General features: G+C 33.6%; 2 non-coding genes across 2 annotated transcripts; both read left to right on the top strand.

The window, feature by feature from the left end:
* Positions 1-1405: 1405 nt before the first annotated feature.
* On the top strand, positions 1406-1476 carry J4E86_011795. The gene has a single exon. It is a non-coding gene; the product is annotated as a tRNA-Arg (tRNA).
* A 64-nt stretch (positions 1477-1540) lies between these two features.
* On the top strand, positions 1541-1611 carry J4E86_011794. Its single transcript has one exon. It is a non-coding gene; the product is annotated as a tRNA-Arg (tRNA).
* The last annotated feature ends 3858 nt before the right edge of the window (positions 1612-5469 follow it).

Below are 5469 nucleotides of genomic sequence, written 5' to 3'. Positions count from 1 at the left end.
TTATCAGCAATATACTGAACACCAGGTCCTGACAGCTCTAATCTTATTAAAACAGAAAAAGCAGTTCCAATTAAACCTGCAAATAGTGCATATATTAAATATAATACACCAATATCTTTAGCATTTGAAGATAAGAATCATCTTTCAAATCACATGCTAATTCCTGATGTTTTTATAGTAAGATTACTGTATTCATTCTTTTTAGATAATATAACGTTCCTAGCTGATAAGCTCCTAATAGAAGGGGAACAAGAGGTCACATACATCTAAAAAGATAAGCGTAGGTATATATTTTATATAAAAAATATTGCTAAAAAAGTTCATTTTACTACACTTTAAGTTATAGTAATAAAATTAAACGGTTTATCCGTTTATAAGGTTTCTTTTTCCCTGTATTTTTTTTGTTTTCTCAGTAGAATTTTTATTACAATTTACTTGTAATAAAATTACAAGTAAAAACTTATTCATTTACAAGAGCCACCTTAGTCTATAAAAAAAGTAAATAACTTTACTTCCTAACTAGGCTAGTGAAGGGCTTATTTAGACCAAAAACTAGGCAATAAGGTTTTACCTTTACAATAGGTTTAGTTTAAAAACTTATTACTGTAAAAGAGCCACCTTTTTTTATAAAATGAAATAAATAACTTTACTTCCTAACTAGGCCAGTTAAGGACTTATTGAGACCAAACATGGTTGCTCAAACCTGTAAACCATTGAAAGCGGTGCTAACCATCACCTCATTCCATGTAAGTTATCCTGTAATTGAAATGGTGGCGCGTGATATTCAGGAAGTCCACCAATGGGATTATATAGAACTTAATAGTAATGTTATGGGTATACTCTAAAACAAAACCCAAGTTAATCGTTATGAAAATATATAACCTGTTAAAAAATCCTATGCATTAGATAAAATTTAATAGTAATGTTGTGGGTATACTCTAAAACCCAAGTTAATCGTTATGAAAATATATAACCTGTTAAAAAATCCTATGCATTAGATAAAATTTAATAGTAATGTTGTAGGTATACTCCAAAATAAAACCCAAGTTAATCGTTATGAAAATAGATAACTCTTTTTATTATTTACAGCTTATTTCTCCTTAATTTTCTTTAGCTCAATGGTTTATTGCTATAGTTTCTTTTTTTCTGTTTGTTTATTTTTTTTTTTCATACCCCCCCCTCTCTTCTGCAAGCAGGGAACCTTAAAGGGTTCCCGTGAGGGAAAGGTCAGTCCCCTTTTGGGAACTGTTTGTTTATTTTTTTTTATTGAAAAAAAGAAACGAAAAAAGGTAAGCAAAAGAAAAAAAGTACCGCAAGCTTGCGGGCAGGGTAAAAATATACAGGGTTTTAAATAAACTATTTTACATTTACATAGTATAATACTTTTATGAGATAATAAGAAAGATTCTTATTAGTTTAATGGTAGAACAAGATACTTCTAATATCTGAATCTAAGTTCGAGTCTTAGATAAGAATAACGATTTCTATAGTAATAGCTATTCATTTAATAAGATAGCTAGATTTATCTTATTAAAAAAAATTCTTATTAGTTTAATGGTAGAACAAGATATTCCTAATATCTTAATCTAAGTTCAAGTCTTAGATAAGAAAGATCGTTAGAACGAATAGGTTTTACTTTACAATAGTAGTTAGTTAGGTAATAAATAGTACTTTACATTTTTTTATTTGAGTTTGATGATGGCTCTGAGTGAACGCTATGTAAATGCTTGACACATGCTAATCGAACGTCAATATTTAATTTAGATAAATTATGTATATTGAAGTGGTGTACAGGTGAGTAAGTGGTATTATGGCTACCTAAGAGTAAGGCAAAATAAATCCCTTATAATAACAATTTATTATTATGTATTAATACTAGATCTAATCACCCAATGGTCGATTATATCTAAAAGGTTAGGTATAAAGGTTAATAATAGTAAGAATAAATGTGTTTAAAAAGAAATAGTATTTCGCTCTTAGTTGATTATTAATAACCATCGGACAAGTAGTAAGTATGGTAATGGCATATTTAGCTTATGTCCGTAGTCAAGACTGAGAGGTCTATTGACCACACTGGGTCTGAAAAAACCCCAGTGCGTGTAGTACAGCAGTGAGGAATTTTGGTCAATGGCCTAACGGCTGAACCAGCAACTTGCAGGAATGAGAGTTAATATAATAAGTTATTAACTTGCTTGACTAGGTCTTATAAAGTTCTGGATAAAGCTTATTATGAAAACTTTATATCCATAGGTCTCGACCAAATCTTGTGCCAGCAGTCGCGGTAAGACAAGGGAGACGAGTGTTATTCATCTTTAACAGGTATATAGGGTACCTAGACGGTGTGCAATGGCTTACATAAGTACCTGGTACACTTGAGTTTGATATGTGAGAGGAATATGTCGGAATTGTTGGAGGAAAGATGAAATTTTTTGATACCAATAGGACCGGTAACGGCGAAGGCAAACCTCTATGTACATGTACTTGCTATTTCTCTAGTATAAAGAGGAAAAGAGCAATGTACTATAACTGACGTTGAGGGACGAAGGCTCAGATAGTGAAGAGGATTAGATACCCCCGTAACCTGGGCAGACAATGATGAGTGCCATAGGTTGGCTTTAAGGCGGAACTATAAATGAAAGTGGAAGCACTCCACCTCAAGAGTAATGTGGCAACGCAGGAACTGAAATCATTAGACCGTTTCTGAAACCAGTAGTGAAGTATGTTATTTAATTCGATAATCCGCGAATAACCTTACCACAATTTGAATGACCTAAAATATTTTTTAAATTTTTAGACCACATGCGTTGCATGGCTGTCTTCAGTTAATGTCGTGAGATTTGGTTAGGTCCATTAAATTAACGTAAACCCTTGTTTTATTTATTAAGATAAAGCAGCTCTCCGCTTACAATTGGATGTGATAATAGGGACTAAGACAAGTCATCATGGCCTTAATATTGTGGGCTATAGACGTGCCACATATGCCTTTACAAAGGGATGCAATAATGCGAATTGGAGCTAATCCCTAAAACAGGATAAAGTATGGATTGTTGTCTGAAATTCGACTGCATGAAAAAGGAATTACTAGTAATCGTGAGTAATCACATCACGGTGAATTTTATCTCAGATAGGTACTAACCACTCGTCAGGCGCTGAAAGGAGTATGTGCAATAAGTTTGGTGGCTGCGGATTGCTAGTCTAAATGTACAGGTTTAGATCTTTTGGCAGAAATATCTTCGTATGCGTGACTCTGATTGGTGTTAAGTCGAAATACGGTTCGGGTTGGGGAACTAGCCCGGGAATAATTAATATTAACGATACACCCAAAAAAAAGTCTGTGCAAGGAGCATAAATTATTATAGATTTATATGGTTAAAATCCATAAACATCTGTGCAAATAGCATAAATTGTTAGTTATTTATATGGTTCAAATCCATAAACAGGCTCATAGTAAGTTTATATTATCTAGTCCCCAAAAGGGGACTGACCTTTCCCTTACGGGAACCCCTTAAGGTTCCTGTTTGTTTCTTTTTCTGTTTGTTTATTTTTTTTCATTGAAAAAAAAGAAACTAAAAAAGAAACTAAAGGAACCCCGCAGGGTAGATCTGGACCCTTAAAGGGACCATCCCCCCCCCCTTCTTGTTTTTTTATAGGCCCTCTCCCCCGCAAATTTGCGGGGGAGAGAGGGGGTCCAAACAGCTATGAAATAACGTCGAAAAAAAAAAAATATCCCTGCCGGGATGAGCCCTTACTTTTTTTTGAATATATATATTCAAAAAAAAAGTTAGGGGATGTTGTCTTCCCAAAAGGTCAGCCCTAACTTTTTTTTGAATATATATTCAAAAAAAAGTAAGGGATAGGGGACCTATCTATTCGAATAGTAAAGGTTGAGGGTGTGCAGACTTCTTTCGAGAGTCTGTACTGCTAATTAGCAAATGTTCCTTACTTTTTTTTATATAGTATGATATCTTTAAAAAAAAGTTAGACCTAAGAATATCTCCATCCGCTTATCTGGTGAGATTCCAGATAATGGTGGTCACTAGTTCCAACTAGTGCGATGTTATTTAGCCGCCATTTGTAAAGTCTTATGGTGCCTATACAGTTAGGGTTAAGCGGTCACTCATATAAGTAACAAACTAACTAGATAAAACTTTGAGTTTGAGAGACAGCTTACTCTTGTTTTTTTTTATTAATTAATTAATAAAAAAGGTCGGGAAGACCGGCGTGCAGGTCACATATGTTCAGAATTCCTGGGTATACTTGACTTGCGCCAGCTGGTTCCAATCACTTCTAAGGTTACCTGAAAAGGGTAGCGATGTCTTGAGCTATGGAAGTTTTTGGGTTTTGGAACAGACATGTGTATAGGATATAGCTAAAATATATGCTCCATGTGGGCAGGGTTCCGATAAGTATGCAGGTCCTCTTGGACCCAGGACCCCTTAAAAATCCGAGTGCTGGAATTGGTAGACAGGACAAATTTAAGCTTTGTTGACGTTATGTCGTGAACGTTCAAGTCGTTCTTCGGATAAAAGGTACACGAAAAACCTCGTCAAGTTAAAAGGGATAAGACCTCTACACTAAGACTTTAAAGGTTAGCCCCGGCGTCTTCTCAGCGCAGCAGCCTCAGTCTTGTTTTCTTCTTACTTTTTTTTTACTATATTTATATATGTAAAAAAAAAGTAAGAACACGCTGAGGAACTTTTTTTTGATATATATTTGATTTTTCAAAAAGTAAGCAAAAAAGACTGGGGCTGCGTATTACTTTTTTTTTATGTCGTTATATTTTTAGGCCCCCCCCTCTCCAGCTTTTTTTTTTATTTATATAAATAAAAAAAAGCAGAAGAGAGAGGGGGTCCAAACCGAAAGGAGAGTTCCTTTATTGGTAAGAAGGGTTGAGCTGTAAACTCAATAGTATTACGCTTTTAAGAGTTCGAATCTCTTGTCTCCTAAAAAAGAAACAAACAGAATGAAATGTTTATTTTGTATTATAAATATAATTCGAATATAGTTAGTTAACTATACATATATTACATATGTATAATAGTTTTTATAGACCCATGGTAGAGTGGAATACTTTTACTATTATAATAAATGTTCGATTTTAAAGGGTTGCATTATTTAAAAACAGGTTATGTCCACTATTTTTGCAATGTAAGTGAATTAAAAGAGCCTTTGGATTTTTGAGTTTAATTACTTAACACATTTAATTATTTATTTACCAACTTTTTTTTTTTACATATATTATAATATATGTAAAAAAAAAAGTAATACGCAGCCTCAGTTTTCGAAACGTTGCTTACTTTTTTGAAAAATCATATATAACCCCCCCCCCCCCCCCCAAAAAAAAAAGTTCCTCAGCGTGTTCTTTAACTTTTTTTTTTACATATATAAATATAGTAAAAAAAAAGTAAGAAGAAAACTGAGGCTGCTGCGCTGAGAAGACGCCGAGGCTAAATTTATTTCAAACTATGG

The sequence above is a fragment of the Alternaria arbusti genome (assembly GCF_024043155.1).
Source record: "Alternaria arbusti strain BMP 1465 chromosome Unknown scaffold_49, whole genome shotgun sequence".
NCBI classification, from domain to species: Eukaryota; Fungi; Ascomycota; class Dothideomycetes; order Pleosporales; family Pleosporaceae; genus Alternaria; species Alternaria arbusti.
Note: the sequence above shows the minus strand (reverse complement) of the source record. Positions and strands in the feature narration are given on the sequence as shown.